Below are 24,395 nucleotides of genomic sequence, written 5' to 3'. Positions count from 1 at the left end.
GGAGCCAACAGAGGCAACCTCCTCTAAAGACACCTTTTGATATTTACAGTGTCTACAATATATATTAAATGAAACAAGCAGATCCTGCTATAGTTGAAGGTGATGCATCACAGATATATCATGAAGAATAGTCAGTCAGAATTATGATGAGATGAGTTTGTGATAAGTATTTATTCCTAAACCAGCTCTTAATGGCTTATGCCCAGATGAGAATATAACACCTTAAAGATAAACAGAACCAAGAGATATATAGAAGCTCAGCATCCAGTTGGGACCCAGTTTATTAAAGCAGCTATTGGAATACGGGAGCCTCCCAAAACCAGTTGTTCAGAGAATTGCCAGTTAAGGGAACTGCCCTAAGGCACATTTAAACGAAGCTTTTACGGGGTTTGCAAACACAATACATTACTAAGTCATAGCATTCATGCATGCATCAAGAGAAGTCACAGGTCAAGGGGTTGAAACTGTCTTGCTTCACTGCCTTATCTCCTTTCCTTCATTATCTTGTGTACCCAAGTACTCTGGAGTCTCTGAAATCATGCTTCACCCACCTATCGTCCATCTTCCTTGACAATCAGTTTTCCGAAACATCTTTAACTATTCTTACCAATTCCTACAATTTGGGGAATCTCAATGAAGGTAGAGCATGTAGCCTAAACATCCTGATTTGTTGTGCCCTCAAACTATTCAAACAGTCCTTTAGATATAGACAGGTGAGGAATATAGTAGTTCAGAGGTTCTCACAAAGCATCATAAGGATACAGAAATAGAAGAATCAAACCATTCATTTATACATAGTTCATATAGAGAAAATAAATGCAATTATCATAAATAGATAATTATAATGAGTTGCTAATATATATATATATATATATATATGCCTGTGTGTGTGTGTGTGTGTGTGTTTGTCAAGTTGGTAATGTGCAAACCACCTAAAATGCCAATATAAGAGTTCAACTGAAAGTGAATGGCCTTAAAGGAGTGGCACATAGCTGGAATGATGATCAACCACATGACTTTTAGGCTTCAATTGCCTGTAACTATGAAGATTCACCCTGTCTTCCACACATCAGCCAACGTGCCTTCACACCCTTATCAGGCACCTAGACATGCACCTGCACTTCCTGTCATGGCAGAAGGAGAGGAAGAGTACGAAGCAGAATTAATTCTAGACTCCAGGATGTAAAGAAAGAAGTTGTGATACTTGATTGCATGGAGGGAGTATGGTCTTGAAGAAAGATCATGAGAGTACACAGAGCATGTCCATGCCCCACACTTGCAAAGGGTGTTCCATACTGTTGGGAAACTGTGTACGTGCAGCTACTCACACAGAGTCAATTAAGGTTTGGCAGACAGCCAGAAGGTCATGTGAAGGAGTAAGTCTGCCTGGTGATAACAGAGACATGGAGACAGTTCCCTGATTGGTCAAGCTCTCTCAAAGGAGTGATAATTAATGGCCTACTAACTGGAATGTGTTATTTCAGAGTTCAGAGGTTCAGAGTTCTGTGTGTCAGTGTAGGAGTTGGAGGTTGTGAGTTGTGAGTCGTGTATGAGAGAGCTAGCTAAAGATCCGTGTTCTGTTCCTGTAAATAGTCCACTGTATATAATAAAGACCTAACTACAAGTTCCTGGTTCCTGCTTTGTCTATCCTGTCTGCAGCCAAGTCGCCAATTGCTTCCGTGGATTCTGCGTGAACTCTGCTAGGTCTGGCTAAGGTCCTGCAACTAGTCAGAAAGTTGTGAAACACCAAATAGGCTTTGCCAATGCTACCCCAACCAACCAAAACACCGAGGAGGAGGAGGGCTCTGGAGAGAAGGATGATGTCAGGGACTCGGCAGAGGAGGAATGGTGGAGACAACCACGCCAGCCTGACCCTTCCAGAGAAGAGGAATACAGTTCAGAAATACAACAGGGGTCTGAGGGAGGTCACACCTCAGAGGTAGATGAGGGCAAAAGTGGAGAAATAATGGCAGAGGTGGAGGAGGAGGAAGCACGGGGGGGGGGGGAGAGCTGATGGAAACAGTGTCTTTTATAAAGCATTCTAGGACACACACCCCTCCCAGAACCTGGCAAGCCTTGCAAGTAGCTTGCAAGTGAAGAGCTCAGACGCAGAGGGCACTTGTCAGCACCCATAGAGATAATGAATGAGGAAGAGGGAGAGACAGTGTGTGCGTGTGGAGATTTACCTGGGATAATGAGAATGTGTTCCAAACCCCTCTCTGTAAATACTGAATAAAAAGCAGATGGTGAGAAAAATGTCCTTGTCATTGTATATTTCTGGGGAGTTGGCCATAGGAGCTTCTGGCTGCCGCCTGACAATTCCAGATGTATGGCAACCCTAGGAAAATACCTCTACTAAATATTGAATGTATCAGTTTTTATCACTGAGGTTCATTCATAAGGTAGATTCATTGGACCCATTGCTGAAATACAGGTGGGTTGTGGGTTCAAGCCCTTCATTGGGCAAAGATTCCTGCATTACAGGTGGTTGGACTTAGGGTTTCATATTGTCCAATGAAACTAACTTTGATTCTGTGCTCATTTAAAACTGGAAATCATCCCTAGCTAATTTTCAGTCATTCCTATTCACCCAGAGAGAACTTACTTCCATGGCTAGCAACACTACAAAACTCAACACTGGCCAACTGTCATGGAACAGATTTGGGGCACTCCAAACTTGGCAGACCCACTCCATCCAAATAGGGCTTGTGGAATGATGAACTGGTTCTGGGACACAATGCCATGCCAACTCTTACCCTGCCTGCTGCTGTCAATAAAGATTTGGCCTGCTTTAATCCCATCACTATTGTACAATCTTGTTATTTGCTGCTCTCATGGATCACATTATATTCCTGCCTGGGCAATGCAAAAGAGGAAAATGTTGTGTTGGCAGATTTGCAGTTCATATGATGTTATTTAGCTGTGTGTGTTCAGCTCTTGCCTTTATTGTTGCCCCCCTCCCCCGATTCTGTATTCAAATAGAATTGACTGTGCTGACCACTAACTTTGGCTCTGCTTTTCATTAGCTCTATTTCCATCCATGGCTGGCCTCTCTGCCATACAAGTTCCAATGGGCACCAACTTCAAACCACTGATTGTGTCCTAAAACAGGCATAGACAAAGTCTTGTACTCGATAGGTTTTTGGACTAAAAATCCCATCTGTCTGGTTTGTCATCAGTTATGATGGGGTTGGGGGGGTCTAACAACTCTTGGAGGAACCACTTTGGGTACCCCTGTTCTGCAGCAAGACAATCTCATGCTCAAACAACCCCATTTCCCCTGGCTCTGGGCAAATTTCTTGTTTCTCACAGCCAATTCAGGTGCCCCTTGAGATCCTTAAGGGATAGAAAAAAGGAACAAGTCAATTTCAGACATGAAAAACATGTCTTCAGCAATTCCACATGGAATGCATCTTGTTGAATTGGTGACTGCTTCCCTCTTTAATTATCCAAGGACTCTAATCAACTGAGATACTTTCCAACACTACAGTGCAGTTTACTGTGGACTCCAGCAAAACAAATAGCATAGTTCTGAATAATTGTATAAATATACCCTCCAGTAATCTAGGACTGAGGTTAGGATTTAAGACTATTAGACAGGAATGTGTCAGTCTGATTTCTGAGCTTTTTGAGATAAAAATAAGAAATTTGCATCTAGAGAAAACATTTCTGCTCACAATGCTGTTATTGTTCCTCTTGCTTCTGGTACTGCTTCCTCACATGGTAAGCAAAGCGCACATCATTAAGTGCATGGTTGATGATCCAGATCCTCCGCTTCATGAGTACCACCAGTCAGGAGACCTAATCATTGGAGCTATCGCTTCCCACACTTTCATCGTCTCCAATGCAATCAGCTTCATGGAAAAACCCCCATCACCTTTGCCTGAAGAGCTTGTGTAAGGGCTTCATTGTAATATTTTCAAACTATTATTCGTTATCAGTCTTAATTGTCATTCCATGAATTGTTTTGAAAGGTAATAAACTATCCAGAGAAACAACTCTTTTTTAAAAAAAAAGATGTGTTCTGACGTTTGTATGAAATATCATATCCTGAAGATCTTAAATTATACTGTTTATTTTGGATAGGATAATATATGTTATGAACAATGGCAATGTTTGGTTGTTGTTGCAAAATTTGTATGGGCCACCTAAAGGTAAGGTTACCTCAGGAAAGTTTCTATATAAATATGAATAATAATAATTAATAGACTATATACAGAAAACATTATTTTTATAAAATTTGCAATACTTTTTACAACATGTGATGGTTCCTTATGATTCCGAATACAACTTACCTTCTAGTGTGGTACCTAAGAATTATCAGCACATCCTGGCCTTGGCATTTGCAGTAAAAGAGATCAATGAAAACCCTCAGCTCTTACACAATGTCACCTTGGGCTTCCACATCTATGACAGCTATTTCATTGACAAGTGGACCTACCATGCTACAATGCTACTCATATACACCTTGGGAGGTTTTGTTCCAAATTACAACTGTGATGTCCAAACGAACCTGATTGGGGTCATTGGGGGACTGGACCCCCCAACCTCACTTCAAGTGGCAACACTGGTGGATATTTACAAGATTCCACAGGTATGATGGGTCTCTCTTTGTGTGTGTGTTATACAGTGCTTTTTTTGTTGTTTTGTTTTTAAGAAAAAAAGCTCACCATGAGATTGTTACAGGAAATGCCACACTTTTAACATTTGGAGAGAGAAAGGTTAACCTATGTAACATTGAGTACCCCCGGAAAAAAGCACTGATAGTATGTGTACTTATACAGTTTTAGTACTTCATCACATTTCCCTTTTTATCTTTTTTTTTAGTATACAAAGAGAATAATATGGCCATTCCTTCCTATAAATGTCAAATGTAAGTTGTGAAATCTCTGTGCATGTTCTCAAATTACTAAAAGAAAAATCCCTACTTGTTATTTATGCTACTGAGAAGTTGACTGGCTCAGCTACAGGAACCTCTGCTGAAAGAAAAGCCACTAACATTACATGTTTACTGAAAATATTATTGACAAATTGTGGGTTTATTTTTTCTTCGAAAATTCTGTCTATAGGTGGTATTCAACACTGGTCCTACTTACAGGTCTATTAAACCATTGAAATGAATACACATGCATAACTGAGATTCATTTATTTCAGTGGCTCTACCCTGAGTAGGCCTTCATAAAATACTGTTGCCTGCCACCCCAATCTCTGGGCAGTTTGAGAATCCAGGGGTTCCAGGCACCTACCCAGGGTTGTGTTTCCCTTGAAATGGGGTAAAGTGGAGACTGTGTAGTCTTTATGATACATGGTTTTATGCATATATACAACCTGAGCCTATAACGGGGAGGTTCACACTCTTGCTTCTCCCATAGCTGCAGTCTTGGATTCATAAACACCTCAAAGGGATCTTACTTCTCCTATAGCCACAACCCCAGATTCAAAAAGAAATCCAGCATGGCTGTCTCTTTCTGGCTTCCCAGCTTGCTTATTCCAGTTCACACACACACAACTCAGCTTTGTCTTTTGTCATTTCTAACTACAGGAACTACCAAAGAGTTGAGGGAAGGGACCCTACTCATTTGTCATCTGATGCAGGGCCACATCCATTGTGGCTATATAACAACTTTAACCCTTCCTTCTATTTCTTGCTTGTTCTAGCAGGACAGCTCCCCTTTTCTGTGGAGCAGGGGTGAGCTGACTGTGGGAGGGGTTCTAGGACCTCACAGTGACCCAGCAGTGGGCGGAGGGATGCTCCTCACATCAATAGGACACCCCGCCGCATCACGCCCCCCTGCTGACAAATTGGCTTAGCCGGGGCTGGGGGGGTGGCCATGTGCTGTTTAAACTGTAGCATGGCTGGGAAGGCAGCCTCCATTAATCTGCTTCATCAGATCTCTACCCTTGTTTTCCTCGTCGTTTCCTGCTCTTGCCGTCAGTCTTTGTTTTGTTTCATCATTGCTGTCTTCCCCAGCAAAGCTTTCTACATCTACACAGAAAGTGGCTTCCTCTTGTCTGTGTGTGCCAGGTGCCCGCATCTAGTGATCTGCAAAGCCCTAGGATCAGGCAGCGCGTTTCTCTGCTGCTGAAAGGAGCTTGGCCATCGGGCGCATGCACGCTTCTTTAAAGGATTGGGCGAGGTCATTTGGAATCCCCCCCTTTCTTTTACAAAGCCTTCGTATGCTGCGTGTGTTTGTTTCCCTCATTATTTAAGTCATTTCATTTTCATGTGTTCTTGGCAACCTCCCCCTTGGAGATTGGGTGTGAATGTGCTTACTTTTGTGTTGTTGCGATTCTTGTCGTTTGGCTTTGGATAGCTGTGTGCCTTCTACTCTGCAGCTTGGGGTGTGTGGGCAGGCTGGCCATTACCCCTTCTTTTTGCCTTGAGCTTTTGTGGGTTTACTGTGGAGAAGCAGCCTTCCCGGCAGTTTGGAGCATGTCTGTGTCCCACTGCCCTTAATTTAAGTTTGTTCTCCATGGTGTACCATTCAATCAGTTGGAAGTTAGCAGTGTTTCCTTCTGTTGCTGGTTAGAATCCTCAGGGTGGGTTTTTGTTTTTCCTTACCTCTTCGTCTGAGTGGTTTAAGCATTGCACGTGGTGGCAGGCCTGTATATGCAATACTAAACCGCACAGCTGCCGGTTTGTGTATTCCAGGGGTTGTCAACCTGCCCCTACCTCCCACTAGTGGGCATTTCAGGATTCTAGGTGGGTGGTAGAGGGTTCTACGGCACAAGCTGAATCCTCCTTCCATTGAGCACTGGTGGGCAGTAAGGAATTTTTACCATCAAGAAAGATTCATTACTGGGCGGTAGGTATAAAAAGGTTGATGACCCCTGGTGTAGTTAATCCTGTCACTGTAGACAATATTGAGCCAGGTGGCTGCTTGTCAGTGTAGATGTTTTTTATGATAAGGATAGTTGCTTGTCGGTGTAGTCATTATTGATAATAAGTCCCGCTTCCTGTGGGGGTCTTACTTGTTATTGTGGTTTGCGTTGCTGAAAGTCAGTGCAGACAATATTGAGCCATGTGGTTGCTCATCAGCATAGATTTACTGATACCCTGGTGCATGCTGTCCATTACTCTACACAATACTGATTGGTGTTGCTGCTGTTCAGTGAGGGCAATTTTAGTTTGCAATTTGATTTATTTGATTTGAACCACATGGTTAAGAACCTTCTAAGGGTCTTATGTATGTGGGCATCCAGCCTACTTCCTCCCTCAAACTCATAACAACAAAATCCCATTCTTTCCTTTCCACCCTTTTCTTTAGCTCATCTATGGCCCTGCTCCAGTGATGAATGACAAAACGCCAGGCATCCCTTTCTACCAGATGGTGCCCAGAGAACACATTCAGTTTGCAGGGATTCTTTCTTTGCTTCTGCATTTCAGGTGGACTTGGATTGGACTACTAACTATGGATAATGACAATGGAGAAAGATTTGTTCAAAATGTGGTTCCACCTTTTTCTCAGAGTGGTATCTGCTTTGCCTTCATAGAAAGAAGCCCAACATTGACCGTTGTCAATGATATTAATGACACATTTAACAAGGGGGGTAAAATAGATGATAAAATCAGAGACAGTAAAGCCCATGTAGTGGTGGCATATGGAGAATCCTATGGGATTGTGTTCTTGAGATGGTTTCCATATCTGTCAGGACAAGAACATATAAAGAAGAAGTCAAAAGGTATAGTGTGGATAATAACAGCCCAGACTGACCTCACTTCAATGGTCTATCAGAAGACTTGGGATACAGAAATAATCCATGGATCTCTCTCATTTACAATTCACTCCAATGATCTACCAGAATTTCAAGAATTTGTTAGAAGCAGAAACCCATCCAGCGCCACAGGAGATGGTTTTATCAAGAACTTCTGGCAACAGGCCTTTGGCTGCATATTCCCAAATACAGATGCGGTCAAGGTGGATGGAGACATTTGCACAGGAGAGGAAAAGCTGGAGAGTCTGCCTGCATCATTTTTTGAAATGAACATGATCTCCCACAGCTACAGTATCTACAATGCTGTCTATGTTATGGCCCATGCTTTACATGCTATGTCTACATCTAGTTTCAAGCACAGTGCAATGCAGAACAGAGGCATGCAGAACTGTCAGGGCCAATGCCTTTGGCAGGTAATGAATATTAGAGATGGAGGAAAATTCATTCTGTGTATATTTTAATGCATACAAATCCACATTTCCCAAACTAATACAGAAATTTAAATGCAGCTTTCCTCTGAAATCCAAAATTCTTCTGATTTTACAGTGTTGTTCTCCAATCGAATATTGTGAGCAAAAAAGTAACATACTGTGAACCCCAAAATTAGCTTTTTAATGAAAATAGCATTCAAAATACGTTATATTTGGGAAACCTTGCAAAAATGGAATCTATGTCACATTTATCATTTTGCATACAAGCTCAAGTTGCAGAATTTTCTAATTCCTGCTCTTTCCCTTTCAATTCAGCTCCACTGGTTTTTGAAAGGTGTCTCATTTAACAACAGTGCAGGGGGGAAAGTTTCCTTTGACCAGAATGGGGAGTTAGCAGCTGGTTTTGATATCATGAATTGGATTTTCCCCGCAAACCAATCCTTTCATAGAGTGAAAGTTGGGAGGCTGGATCCCCAAGCTCCTCCAGAACAAACATTTGAAATCAATGAGGATGCTATAAGATGGCACAGGGGATTTAACCAGGTAGGGACAATTTTGGATAATACTCTACTGCCCCTATTAAATACTGGATTTTGTGATTGTTGTGTAACTTTCGAGAATTGCTCTCGATTTTAAGGGTTCCAAGCTCCTTATCATCAAGATCATCATTAATCCCTTTCACTTACACTTTAGGCACAGCCTCTATCTGTGTGCAGTGAGAGTTGTTACCCCGGTTCTTGCAAGAAAGTGAAGGAGGGCGAGGCATTTTGCTGCTATGATTGCATTCCATGCCCAGAAGGAAAGATTTCAGAACAGAAAGGTAACAGCATTACCAGACAGATGTTGCTCAGCTTCCTTTTAATAACTGGACATGGAGACTTGGGTTTCTTTTTGAGCAGCAGCATATCAGCTGAAGAAACACTTTTCCATGCCTTTCAACAGTGGAATTTGCTGCCAAGGAGTGTGGTGGAGTCTCAATCTTTAGAGGTCTTTAAGCAGAGGCTTGACAACCATATGTCAGGAGTGCTCTGATGGTGTTTCCTGCTTGGCAGGGGGTTGGACTCGATGGCCCTTGTTGGACTCGATGGTCCAACTCTATGATTCTATGATTAAAAACCAGATAATTCTCTCTCTCAACAGAGTGGAGCTTAATTTCCTTACATAGATTGTCCTGGCTTTCTTTTGTGCACCAGTGGATAATTTCTAGTGCAACATTCAGAAACAGATGGTTGTAATGTCTTAATGTCTTCTTAAATCGGACATTTAAGTATTGTCATATACTTGAGCTTAGCTTTGAATATTGTTGTGGGTTTGCAGGTGATGGTGCGTTGAAAGATTCCATTGCTAACTGGGCAGTTGTAAGATAATGACCTTAGTGTGTCACTTAAGCACCTTCATAAACACCCCTTTAATTATTTAGGCTGTGGCTGGGCACTAAGACCCCCATCCTAAAATAACGATATGGGTTACAATATCATTATTGTAATCTGGCCAGTACAAATAGTACTTTCTGGGCAAATGGATGGGCCTTCTGGCAACTACCTGATGGGTAGGTAGAGAATCATAGCCAATGTGGTGTGAGAGAGCTGAGCTGGAAGCAGGCAGAAGGCTGAAAAGCTGAGAGACAAAGACATGCTGGATTTGTGCTACATTCAATGGAGAAATGAGATCTGTTGATGCAGTCAGTGCTGTGAGTCTCACCATCTTAGGACTGTGGGGACAAGTACTTTTGCTTTAATGGGCCTCCAAACCTGCAACAATAGCCAAGCCTGATCTCAAGTATATTAAAATACTCAAATGTCTGATTTACAAAGGCATTAAAAGATTACAGCCATATGTTTATTGCATGATGTTGTAATTTCTAGCTACACAAAGATTCCATCCTTTTTTCAGATGCAACTGATTGTCATAAATGCCCAGATGAAAAATATCCAAACGAAAGACAAGACCAATGTATTCCGAAGGATGTCAGCTTCTTGTCTTATGAAGAACCTTTGGGCCTCTGTTTAGCCTCTTTAGCTCTTTCATATTCTATGATCACAGCTCTAGTGCTAGCAACGTTTATAAAACACCACAATACTCCCATTGTCAAAGCCAACAACCGGGATCTCACCTATACTCTCCTCATCTCACTCCTGCTTTGCTTCCTTTGTGCATTTCTGTTTATTGGAGAACCCCATCTGGTGATGTGTCTCTTCCGACAAAGTGCTTTTGGCATCATCTTCTCATTGGCTGTGGCTTGTGTGCTGGCAAAAACCATCACGGTAGTTCTGGCTTTCATGGCCACCAAACCTGGATCCAAAATGAGGAAGTGGGTGGGAAAGAGTCTAGCCAGCTGCATTGTTCTTTCCTGCTCCCTCCTGCAAGCACTTATTTGTACTGTTTGGCTTGCAACCGCTTCCCCATTCCCAGATGTTGACATGCACTCCTTCACTTCAGAAATTGTATTAGAATGCAATGAGGGGTCTGTGATTATGTTCTGCTGTGTGCTTGGCTACCTGGGATTCCTGGCATTTGTCAGTTTCACTGTGGCTTTCCTTGCCAGAAAGTTACCTGGCAGTTTCAATGAAGCCAAGTTCATCACTTTCAGCATGTTTGTCTTTTGCAGTGTTTGGTTATCATTTATTCCTTCCTACCTGAGCACAAAGGGAAAATACATGGTGGCAGTGGAGATCTTCTCTATTTTAACTTCCAGTGCTGGACTACTGGGTTGCATCTTTTCCCCAAAATGTTACATAATTATCTTGAGACCTGAGCTGAACAACAAGGAACAGCTGATAAGGAGAAAATCTCAAATAATGTAATTATCCATTTTGATTTTGATTTTTTCTTTTTAGTTTCTCCACATGGTTGCAAATTTTAAGGTGAAGGCTGAATCAAACATTCCCTAGGAAACCCACAAATTACATTTCCTTTCATAATAGTACAGTATAATATTATTCTCACATGATTGCTATTGAATACTGAAAGCAATTCTTGTCTCCCTGTGGAAGTTTTCATATCAGCAAGTGACAGTTGGGGTTCCACAGGGTTCCATTCTGTCCCCCTTGATGTTAATCGTTTTTATAAACAATATGTCTGTGGGAATTAAAGGGATTGTCATCAAATTTGGAGGTGACTCCTAACAAGGAGGGGTTCAAGATGGCCTTAGCAGATGGGAGAACTGGATCCACACTTACAAACTGAATTTCAATTGTGACAAATGCCTTTCTGCCTCAACATCAGGAAGAACTTTCTGATAATAAGAGTTGTTTGTAATGGACTCCCTTGTGAGGTTATGGACTTTCCTTTATTGGAGGTTTTTAAGCAGAGGTTGGATGTCCATCTGCCATGGAAGCTTTAGCTGAAATTCCTGCGTTGCAGGGGGGTTGGATTAGATGACCCTTTGGGTCTTTCCAACTCTACAATTCTATGATTCTATGAAATACATAAAATAATACATTATGGCACCTTTAGAGGAAAAAGAAGGAGAAATCTCAGGGGAATTGTTGAAGGAAACACCTCCAAAAGGGAGACTTTTTCAGTTTGAGTTTTTCAAGGTTATGGTAGCCAAAGCAAGAATATGTTTAGAACTACCAGATGAACAATCCAAGGGCACAGAGACAACAGAGGCAACCTCATCTAAAGACACCTTTCAATGTCTACAAATGTATATTAAATGATACAAACAGCCCCTTTATAATTCAAGCTAATGCATCACAGAAATAATGTGAATGATAGTGAGTCAGAATGATGATGAGATGAGTTTGTGATGAGAATTTACTCCTAAATCACCTATTAATGGTTTATGCCCAGGTGAGGAAATAGCATCTTAGATAACCACATAGCCAAGAGAGATATAGACGCTCAGCATCCCCTAGGGACCCAGTTTATTAGAGGAGCTATTGAAATAGGGCAGCCTCCCTAACCCAGTTGTTCAGAGAATTGCCAATTAAGGGAACTGCCCTCAAGTCACATTTTTAAAAAGCTTTTATGGTGGTGTTCAAGCACGATACATCATGCATGCATGCATAAAGAAGGGTCACAGGTCAAGGGGTTCAAACTGTCTGGCTTCACTGTCTTATCTTCTTTCCTACATTATCTTCTGTACCCCAGTACTCTGGAGTCTCAGGAATCATGCTTCTCTGTAGTGATCAGGTGGGATTGCTATGAGGAATTATAACAAATATAGAGTAAGCCATCCGTGTCAGCAATGAAAGCATTGCGTTGACTGGGTTTAAACTATTTTGATATGATTTTTGATCAATCCACACCTCTGCATCCCTGTTCCATTTCTCTCTGCTTGATAAGTCACGTACACAGACCAGCTGCCAGCTGCTTCGCCAGGCAGGCATCCTGGGCCATAAAAGATAGTGGGCAGCTTCTTTGATGTAGCCTTTCTGATATGTTAATCTTAGGGCCAGAAAACAGATTTTCACATAAAGGTGATAATGATCTCTATCCTCCTTACCATCCTTCTTATCATGTATATTGCTTGTTTATGACCTTCGGGGTTGCTGGATGCGCTCCTTTGTAGTTCTGTTTTATTTACCCCAGAAGTGCATGTTTAATTAGCTTTTGTAGTGTAACTTTGTCCCCATGTGGGGTTTGTTGAAATGCTCAGAGGAAATCTGATTGGTTCTTATGAACACAGTGCAAAAAATTCTTTTGTGAATAAAACGACCTGGGCCGGAGGGTGGACAGGGATTATTATTATATGCACCCTTCCCAGAGTCTTGCTGGTTCAAGCCTCTGTGTGTATTGTTATTAATCAGAGTTCAATCCTTCCTTTTCTTTGGGAACGCCTCACTTCACCCACCTATCATCCATCATCCTTGACAATCAGTCCTCCAAAACATCCTTAACATACTATTCTTACAGTTTCCTACAATCTGGGGGATCTCACTGAAGCTTGTAGCCTAAACTTTCTGATTTTATATGCCCTCATGCTATGCAAAAAAAATCCTTCAGAGATAGATAGGCAAGGAATTTTGTAGTTCAGAGTTTGTAGTTCAGAGTTTCACATAAGGAACCATAAAGATACAGAAAAAGAAGAATCAAACCATTCAATTATACATCTCTAAAACTAATTTTATATCTCAAGTTGGTAACGTGAAAACCACATAAAATGCCAACATAAGAGCTAAACTGAAAGAGAATGGCCTTAAAGGAATGGCACATAGCTGGATTAATGAACATTTTTATATCAATGGTAAGATTATGAAAATATAACGTAAAATTAAGGAAAACAGAAACAGCCTTCATTTGGTGGTACAAAACTCTGTGGTAAGAAAATGTTGTACTACAATTTACATATAATCTCCAGCTACAGATATGGCCACCAGCTCTTTATAAAGAAAACCACATTTATTTAGGATTTATTTAGGATTTGAGCTCCTAGGAGTCATCATTCCACACAGAGGGAAAGGAAATAGAGAGAACTAGAAATACTCATTTTGATTGAGTTATTGTGAAAGAGACAGATAGAAATAAATTTATTCAAGCTCTACAAGCAATGGTGGGGGTGTTTGTGGGCAAAGTCAACTGTGCTAGAGATGATGAAACTGTGCCATGCAATGCCACCTATGATGAGGTCTCCTTTTTATTATATTCATGAAGTGGATGGTATGGATTATGGACATGGCAATGTGTGCACTGTATACCATGCGAGGAAGCAAACGCACCCATGTCAATGAAGTTCTTTCGGCACAAATTCTCCAATAGCCAACTATTTTCATTTTTGAAGCCTCAAGTCTAATGTGTAAAATATCATAGAGCAGCCTGCATATCTCACTCTCTAACTGTAACTCTAAATGTTCTAATTTATATAATCCATCGCAGCATGCTATGTTTTCTAGTGGTGGTTGCTGACATGCTGATGAATTTGACAAGCCCTTTTGATAATATGAAGTTAAACACCAGCTCAAAATTTGTTATTCCCTGTGAAATTACTGAAGAAAATACATTTGTCCCCTATGAAAAGAATCAACCCCCCCCCCTTTACTTGGATTAGAAGGGACATGGGCTTACGTTGAAAAAAATGCAGTATGTTATGAAGTTTGCATTTAGTGGATCTTGGAGTTTCCTGATCCAGAAGGGCTGTGTTTGTGTAATTCTTTCACCCTGGCTGAGCTAGGGTGCTATAACCTAAACTGGCATAAATCCAAAAAGGGTGTGTTTGGAGAAGTGGTGGTGGGTAGGACAAGGAGAGACTTGCATCTATTCAAACTCAATTCAGCTCAGGCATGTCATCTAGGGCCCAATCCTCAAAATCCAGGCCCACACTCATCTGATGTCTTACCTGACAGAAAGCCTTCTCAGAGGCTCCTGAACGGAATTGGAATAAGGAAAACTTACACTGACATATTGGTATAAATACAAGCTTGCTATAGCTTGTCTTTGTAGAAGTCCAAGGTGTTGTCTAAGAGTCAGAGAAGAAGTAAATATGTTTAATGCTAGAACTGCTCTGTTTAGGAACATATGTATGTATTTTGAAGATGTATATATAGATCATCAGTGAAAATTCTTAGGCAAGGTGATATGAAAGAGTAAAAACAAAACAGCAGGATCACCAGGTAAAGGAAAATCCATAATATTCATCAGAAGATTTCAAATCAACTTAACATTATAAAGTGTGATGCCATGGCAGATAAAAAGAATTTCACTAGATTGAATATCTTTCATGTTTACCTCTTTGTGGGCATGTGCTGTATTGTTTTCAGTAATTATGGTTCCAAGTAAAGAAAATGTGTTCATTGTTTGTCATGTTTTATTCTACCTAATCCCAAAGATTTCACATAGTCTGAGGTTTCAGTCACACACAGTAAGCTCCACACTGCAGTCTATAGCTAAATGCACAGACATTTCAGTTATTCAAGTTTTCCTTCTTATCAGTTGTTCCTTGTTATTCAATTCGGGCCTGAGCATAATGATGTAACATTTTGGTGCAAAAATGCAACCCAGCAAACCAGCACTAGAGGCCAAGATAGAGAAAATCTCCACTGCAACCATGTACTTTCCCTTGGAGCTCAGGTAGGATGGAATAAAAGACAGCCAAACACTGCAAAAGACCAACATGCTGAAAGTGATGAACTTGGCTTCGTTGAAACTGTCAGGTAACTTCCTGGCAAAGAAAGCCACAGCAAAGCTGGCAATGGCCAGAAAGCCGAGGTAGCTCAACACACAGTAAAACATAATTACAGACCCCTCGTTACACTCCAGTACAATTTCCTCAGCAAATGAGTGAATGTTGGTGTCTGGGAATGGGGGAAAGGTTACCAACCAAACAATACAAATTCCGTTTTGGGCAAAGAAGCAAGGTAACATAATGGAATTGGTCAGTCTTTTCCCCACCCACTTCCTCATTCGAGATCCTGGCTTGGTGGCCATGAAAGCCAGAATCACTGTGATAGTTTTTGCCAACACACAAGAAACAGCCACCGAGAAGATGATACCAAAAGCAGTTTGTCGAAAGAGACATGTCACCTTCCCAGGTTGGCCAATAAATAGCAAAGCACACAGGAAACAGAGCAGAAGGGAGATGAGGAGAGTGTAGGTAAGGTCCCGGTTGTTGGCTTTGATGATGGGAGTGTTGTGGTGCCTCACAAACATTCCTAGCACCATAATGGTGATCAAAGATAGGGCAGAAGCCAAACAGGATAGACTGATCCCCAAAGGTTCTTCAAATGACAAGAAGGTTATAGCCTTGGGAATGCATGCATCTTGGTTTTTGTTTGGATAGTCTTCATTCCTACATTCACAGCAGTCACTCTGGTCTGAAAAAAAGGGGTCTTAAGCTTTAAAAGTCATGAACTGCACCAACACATTGATGCTCTGAAGTGTCTGTTCTCCATTGTTTTAGAGTTTTACTGTTTATAGTAGCAAATTTACAGTGGTTTTGAGGATTCAGAAGAGTTCCATATTTGTTGCTTATTTGGGTTGTCTTTGGAGAAGTTTGCAATTTGTTCCTTGAGGAAATGAACTCTATATTTTTAAAATAATTCACATACCCTTTTCATAGTATTGAAAGTATCCCAGAGATCTGGGCATATAAAACAAAATAAAAATTTTATATTATATTATAGTATGCCAGAGATCTGAGGCTATATCACAAATAGCACTGTGGCAAGTTCATGGTTTCACACACAAAAAAGTTTGAGTTATGAAGCAAAGACTTATTGATGTTTCTTTAAAAAAACATTCAGGAAATTTCAAATGGATAGCATGCTTCCATTGAATCTTTTAAGGTGCTGTACCAACAGAATACCTATTTAGCAAGAACATCAGATATCATCCCAATTTAAAGGAAGTTTGTCATGCCAAGCCAATTGGGTGTTTTGGGGTTTTTCATAAATAGAAATTGAGTAAGCATCCAATGTATGTAGAACTGAACTTGACTTAATACACACTCCTAAATAAATATTCCTAAATAAAAGTCTAAGCAGGTGTCAGGGAACTGCCATCAGTGCCGGAGGGAGAGAGCAAGTTCCAGAGGGATCCCAGAGAGCGCAGCCCATCTTCTGGGGAAGGGAATCAGCTTAGCTCCAGTGGAGAAGGGGGACAGATGGAGGAATCAGAGAGGCGGTCACATGACTCCTTGCCGGGGACCAGCGGGGAGAGGAAGGGTCCTCCGCTGCCTACGCCCTCCTTGCGCACAAGGCTTCCGCACAGGGAGAGTAGAAGGAGACTGGGCGTCAAAGAACTTCTTTGCTGGAAGAAGTTTAAGAATCGCCCACTGACGGATTCTGCCAGCGATTGAGACAGCCACGGGTGAGTGGCTGTCCGGACAGGAAAGGTTCACTCAGGCAACCCAGCCAGGTGTTGGCACAGGCTTACGCACGAGCAACCCCTAGAACCATTATAGCAATCCGTCAGTCCCTGACGTTGCTTGTGCGCAGCCCCGGAGAGGCAGCACGATGAGCCAAACAGAGCCGGCCGGAGGAACAGAGCAAGAAGCCTTGGTGCGAGGTCTGGTCGAGAGGAACCGAGACCTGGAGGTGCATGTAGCTACCCTGACGGCGCGGCTGGAGGAGAGACGGGCTCAGGATGCACAGGTCACAGCCAACCCAGTAAGGGAGAAAGGTTCAGGGGCTGGTACACAAATTTGGTAGAAAGCCCCAAGACTACAATGCCTTCCGAACGGAAATCCAGTACGCTTTGGAATTGCAGAAAAATGACTTTGCTGATGACGGGGAGAGGGTGGCTTACATTGTGGGACATCTGCAGGATGAGGTGCATGAGTGGATCAGGCCCCTAATGGCGACGCAGAATGATGCATTGAAAGATCTCAAGAAATTCTACCTGGGAATGGATGCGATGTTCTCCAGCGAGGTTGAGCAAAGCGTGACACAACGGGAGCTGATGGGGTGCAAGCAGGGGAGCCTGTCCGTCAGAAACTACAGGTCGCGTTTCGTGATGTTAGTCCACAAGCTCGGGTGGGATCTGGGCTCTGAACCAATGCAAATGTTTAAGGCGGGTTTGTCCCCTGAAGTGAAAGACGAATTGTCCCGAGCGCCCCGCCCGCGGTCGATGGATGAACTCACAAAGACTGTGCTTGCGATCGGTGTACGCCAGGAAGTGCGGGCTCAAGAGAAGCAGGAGATAAGGTAGGAACGTTTCCATGACAACCGCATTCCTGAGATGCCAAGGGAGCCTTCCCAGGTGGCGGAGCCGATGGAAATTGATGCAGCGCGCGCACACGAAGTTTCAAGCGCTGGTGAAGGTCGAGAAAGGGAGGGAAAGGAGTGGAAAACTACCAAGAAGTGTTTCCTCTGTCAGCGACCGGGACATTTTGCAAAGGTCTGCCCTCAACGAAAGGCCTGGCAAGGCATGATGGGGGCTGCAGGCCACGACGAGAAGGGGGAGGAGGGGCAGGTGCAGGGAAATGACAATGCCTGGCTGCCAACCAGCAGGGCCTGCAGCCAGGCCAGCAACCAATAGAAGTGCCCAGCCTGACCCCCCCAAGGCAGCGATAGCCATAGAGGTGGTGCTAGAACTCCTAAACGGGCACCCCGTCAAGGTGGAGGGACTGCTAGATTCTGGCAGCTCGTGTAATTTCTTCAGCAGAGACTTCGCTCTGGAGCACCAACTCCACCTGTTGCCACTAGATTTTCCCTTGCAGGTGACCACCATCGAAGGCAGGGAGCTCCTGGGAGGGGAAGTGACACACCAGACACCGCCAATGCGAATGAGGGTCTCCAGGCACATGGAAACCATTGCCTTTCACGTGGCCACGCTGGCAGGACCCCCAATAATACTGGGAATGAGCTGGCTGGCAATACATGACCCGGTGGTGTCATGGCATCAGCGGTCGGTCACCTTTGGGTCAGCTTACTGCTCAGAACACTGTCTGGGAGGGAAGGAACCAAGAATGACTGTAGCCAGGGTGGCAGGGTTGGCCCTGGAGCAAAAAGGGCAGGTGCCACCACAATATGCTGATTTGAAGGAGGTCTTCAGCAAAAGGGAGGCAGACAAACTGCCCCCCCACAGGCCCTTTGACTGCCAAATCAACTTGCTTCCAGGGGCTCAGTTACCAGTGGGTAAGCTGTATGCCATGTCCGACCGGGAGATGCAGGAGCTGCGGCAGTTTATTGACAAGAACCTGAAGAGAGGTTTCATAAAGGAATCTAAGGCGGTGGGGGGCAGTCCAGTGTTCTTTGTGGACAAAAAAGAGACTAATCAGCCCAGATTAGTTGTGGATTACAGGGCCCTAAACCTGGTATCAGAACCCGTGACTTTCCCAATGCCCAGGATTGACGATATTTTGACACGTGTGAGGCAGGGGAAGATTTTTACCAAGCTGGACCTCAGGGGAGCATACAATCTGATTAGGATAAGGGAGGGGGACAAATGGAAAACGACCATGTTCATCCCCCTGGGGGCTTTTGAGTACTTCGTCATGCCATTTGGATTACAATCGGGATTGGCCTGCTTTCAAGCCTTCATGCACCATGTGTTGGGGCCCCTGGTGTACAAGAATTGTGTAGCCTTTTTGGATGACATCTTAATCTATTCGGATGAGGAAAAGCAACACGTCAGAGACGTCAGGGAGGTGCTACAGAGATTGAAGAAGCATCAGTTGTGGGTCAAGCTGGAAAAATGCCAATTCCACGCCAGGGAGGTCGAGTTCCTGGGGTACAGGCTGTCAGACAAGGGACTAGCCATGGATCCGGGCAAGTTGAAGGCAGTGCTGGAATGGAAAGCCCCAAAAAACAGAAAGGATGTGCAAAGGTTCCTAGGCTTCAGCAACTTCTATAGGAAGTTCATAAAGAACTTCGCTCACTTGACAGCACCCATAACGGACTGTCTTAGTAGCAAAAAGAAGTTCGCGTGGACAGAGGGAGCACAGCAATCCTTTGAAAAACTGAAGAGGGTGTTTGCCTTGGAAGAGCAGCTCCTGCACGTGGATCCGGAGAAGCCCATGAGACTGGAGGAAGCTGAGCAAGTCAGAGCAAAACTACACAGTGTATGACCGAGAACTGCTTGCTATCTATTCGGCATTTGAGCAATGGAGACATCTGTTGATAGCGGCGCGGCACAAGATCCAGGTCCGAACTGACCACAAGAACTTGGAATACTGGCGGACCGCGCAAGTGCTCAACCAGAGACAGATCAAATGGTCCCAGGAGTTCGCCAAGTTTTCCTTCGAGATCTGATACGTGCTGGGAGAGGAAAACGTAAGGGCAGATGCTCTCTCCCGGAAACCAGAGTACATGGAAGGAGAGGGGCCACCAGAGACCAGGCACATGTTCCCCGAGGACCGGTGGGTGTGGGGGGGGAGCGTTGGTTGGGAAACGAGAACTGGCAGGGCTCACCAGAGACAATGAGTTTGCTCAGACAAAAATCAGGGAACTCAGGGACGGAAAGGAAGTCAATGGAGGGTTCGAGGAAAAGGAAGGGCTGTTGTACTATAAGGGGGCGCTGTATGTACCGGGGGAGACTTTGAGGGGGAAGGTACTTAAACAACTCCACAACAACCCAACAGCTGGGCACTTTGGACAGCACAAGACCATGCTACTTGTCACCAGGCAGTTCTGGTGGCCAAAGGTGAGGGAAGACGTAAGAGAATATGTACGAGGGTGCGACCGATGCCAGAGGGCTAAGGGGGAAAGGGCTGTCCCCACGGGGTTACTGGAACCCTTACCCACACCGGATAGGCCCTGGGAGGTGGTGTCCATTGATTTTGTGACAGATCTGCCCAAGTCAAGGGGAAAGACAGCGGTCATGGTAGTAGTCGATCTACTGACAAAAATGTGCCATTTCGTAGCTTGCTCACATGCAGCAACGGCAGAGGAGACAGCCAGACTGTTTGTGGATCACATTTTTAGACTGCATGGGGCTCCCTTGAGGGTAATCTCAGATCGCGGGAAACAATTTACATCCCAATTCTGGTGGAAACTCATGAGCTTGCTACAAGTCGAGGTGAGTTTCTCGACGGCGAGGCACCCAGAAACCAACGGACAAGCCGAAAGAGCTAACGACATACTCCAGGAATACCTACGCTGCTATGTCAGTGAGAGACAGAACGACTGGGTAGAGAAATTAGTTTTGGCTGAATTTGCGTACAATAACGCTGAACACGTGTCCACGGGAATGAGCCATTTCATGGCCAATTACGGGTGTCACCCCAGGGCATTCCCAGGGCGGGGGGAGGAAGGATGGAGCGTACCTGTGGCTGAGCAATTTGTGGAGGAAATGGAGGCCTTACACCAGCAACTCAGGCTGAACTTGGAGCGGGCCAAGGAAGTTTACAAGAGGCAGGCAGACAGGCACCGTCGGGAGGGGGAGGCCATACGGGTGGGAGACCGGGTGTGGTTGTCATCCCAAGAGTAGCCCCTAAAGGGAGGGTGCAAGAAGTTGCAGCCGAGGTGGCTGGGGCCTTTTGAGGTAATACACCAGGTGAACCCAGTGGCATTTAGACTCAAGTTGCCTGACAGCATGAAGATACATCCGGTGTTCCACACGTCCCTACTTTCACCTTACAGGGAGGGGCGGGAATTCCCGGGATGGGAGGGAGGGGTTACCACCCACCTGCGGGTCGAGGAGAGGGAACACGGTAACGAAGCCACGGAAATACTCGATTCAAGGTGGTGAGGTTGCCAGGTAGAGTACTTGGTAGCCTGGGAGGGGGAACCTAGGTCGGAAAACACGTGGGTCCCTGCTGAATCAATCACTGATGGGTATCTGGTGGAAGAATTCCACAGTTTGTTCCCGGATAAGCCCAAACCATTAGCTAGATTTTGGGAGGAAGAATTTGGACCCACAGACGATGAAGGGGACTTTGTGGGTTTTCCTGCCTCCGAAAAGGAGGGAGAGGAGGTGTCCGAGGGAGAAGAATCAGACTGGGAGGTTCAACCAGCAGGAAGAGATCCGAGTGGATGGGAGGCTGGTTTTGAATCCTCAGAAGAGGATGACAGCTCTTTCAGGGGATTCCCCGCATCGTCGGCCGAGGAGAGAGAGGAGGTTGTGTTGGAAAATCGCGCCAGGGGTGGGAGGGGTCCTGAGGAGTAGGTGGATGTCAGGGAACTGCCATCAGTGCCGGAGGGAGAGAGCAAGTTCCAGAGGGATCCCAGAGAGCGTCCCGGGATTGGGAGAGGCAGCCCATCTTCTGGGGAAGGGAATCAGCTTAGCTCCAGTGGAGAAGGGGGGCAAATGGTGGAATCAGAGAGGCGGTCACATGACTCCTTGCCGGGGACCAGCGGGGAGAGGAAGGGTCCTCCGCTGCCTACGCCCTCCTTGCGCAGAAGGCTTCCGCGCAGTGAGAGTAGGAGGAGACTGGGCATCAAAGAACTTCTTTGCTGGAAGAAGTTTAAGAAACGCCCACTGACGGATTCTGCCAGCGATTGAGACAGCCACGGGTGAGTGGCTGTCCGGACAGGAAAGGTTCACTCAGGCAACCCAGCCAGGTGTTGGCACAGGCTTACGCACGAGCAACCCCTAGAACCATTACAGCAGGAATGGAACATGATCTGTTGATGGAAATAGAATAGATGGGAAAGTATTAGAATTTTTTTTTAAAGTATTTTATTGTGAACAGTAAAAGAGGGAGGGGAAAGTAGCATTTTGAAAGGGGGGTGGAAAGTCAATTTTATAAATTGTGTTAAATTTGAATAAATTTGTTGTTAACCTGTTAAAAATTTGGATAATTAATAGAAATTAATTGGTGAAATAAGTAATGGGCCAGACAGGCTCAGAGGAGGAGCCCACCCCCTTGTCACAGTCTGTCTGCTTGGAATTGATACACAGGGGGAAGCTAGTGGAGCAAGGCGGTGCCAGTGGTCAGTTTCAGCAATGGCTCCAGCTGAATGGGATGAGGCAGAGGAACTCTGCTGTGTTGTTACTTTCTCTGAATAAAAGCTAATTGCACTTCATGCCTCATGTTCTTTCCTGCCCTGTAGATGATCTGTGCTTGCCTGAAAGCTCCTTGACATATATCCAGAAGTGGCTTTAACATCATGTTAAAGCTCAAGTTTAATGTGAAATGGAGCAGTTAGACAAAAATTTTGAAAATGGAATAGTTCAACTATACAAAATATTACTTACCCCTTTGTTCTGAAATCTTCCCGTCTGGACATGGGATGCAATCATAGCAGCAAAATGGCTCCCCCTCCTTCATTTTCTTTCTAAAGCCAGGATTGCAATGCTCAGTGCATAAAGAAAGAGGCTGGACCTATTTCATACCGGAAATGACAGGATATTAATCTTGAGAACAATAACATTGGAATCTTAATGATACGAGGGCTTTTATATGATATTGAAGCAGCATGGGAACTACTCTTTTAAGGTTTCATCTTATGCTGCTGTGCTAAACTTGGAAATGCTGGGAGGTTGATGGGGAGAAGAATAGGCATGTTCCAGACCCAACTGCTTTGTGCTTCAAGATGGATGCTTATTGTAGGATGGGTACTCATCATGAGAACCTAGGAATAGTTCTGCCACATCAGGGCCCTCTAGAGCAGCATTGCCTTCTCATACTGGCCATGATAGCTGCTTTCTATCTCTACTGCCTCTGAATGCCAGTTACTGGGAATCCCAAGTGACATTGGGATTTCTGAATGCCAGTTACTGGGAATCCCAAGTGACGTTGGGCTGGTAACAGGATGGTGGACTACATGTGCCATTGGCCTGATCCAGCAGGCTCTTTTAAAGTTTTTTATTATTATTATTGCTGACCAAATGCCTATGGAAAGCCCAGAAGCAGGACCCGAATGCACCAACACTCTCTACTCATGGACCTCCAGTGATGGTGAATGTTGGAAGGTTCAGGACCCTGACTTCCACAGGAGGCAGTGATGGCTACCAACTCAGATAGCTTTGGAAAAGAAGAGGTCATCAGTGGTCACTCAAAACTGAACTATTTTCCAAACACAAAATTGGATCCTACCTGATTAAACCACTTGTGCCATGTTATCACATCCTCACTGATGCTGAATGCTTTTTCTGGAGGACCCTGGGGATCTATCTTCCCCACCTTCACTCTATGAAAGGTTTGGTTTGGGGAGATAATCCAGTTGATAATATCAAATCCAGCCACCAACTCCCCATTGTGGTCAAAGGAGATCTTATCCCCAGCACTATTGTTAAAGTGGATACCTTTCAGAAAATGATGCAGCTTGATTCAAACAGAAAAGGGAAAAGCTTAGAATAATTGGCAGTTTCATGAAATCTTTAGCCCCAATTACTTGGATTTTTCTTCAGAAAGGGAGGCACACTTGTTCCAGGTGGTTCTTGGTTATGTGGACGTTTCCAGACATGCATTCTTCACACAAAGACTAAGTACTAAGCTACCAAACCCTTGCTTCCATGTTGCCAAACCTAGAGGCAAGAATACCTAAATTGGACTTTTGAGACTGATATCTCTGCCAACTACTTAATGAGCAAATGTTTACAGCAGCAGCATCAAGGCTTTTCAGTGTATGCAAGAGAGCATGAATGAATTCTTCCAAATAATTTTTGAGTCCTGAAAATGAGGTATCAAACAAATGTAGGTTAAAATATTCAGAGTGTACAGTCCTGTGGCTTTCTGAACAGATAAATGGCACTCTACAAACAAAAACCAAATAAATACCCCTACTTTATGCACTTCCTGGTGTGGTGTGCTCAGTGATGGGTCAAGGGAAAGTGCTTTGAAGCAGTGGAACACACCTGATCACAGTTAATGGGAACCAGGTGAGAGTGAGGCCGATGCTGACTCCCCAGGAAAGGTTTGAGAGGAGTTCTCAAACCGAAGGGCACTGAGTGTATGGAAAGGGGTTTCTCATGGTTTTGGCA

Source organism: Podarcis liolepis (genome assembly GCF_965112155.1).
Source record: "Podarcis liolepis genome assembly, chromosome: 13".
In the NCBI taxonomy this organism is placed as follows: domain Eukaryota; kingdom Metazoa; phylum Chordata; class Lepidosauria; order Squamata; family Lacertidae; genus Podarcis; species Podarcis liolepis.
The sequence above is the reverse complement of the archived record's forward strand: the minus strand, read 5'-3'. Positions refer to the sequence as shown.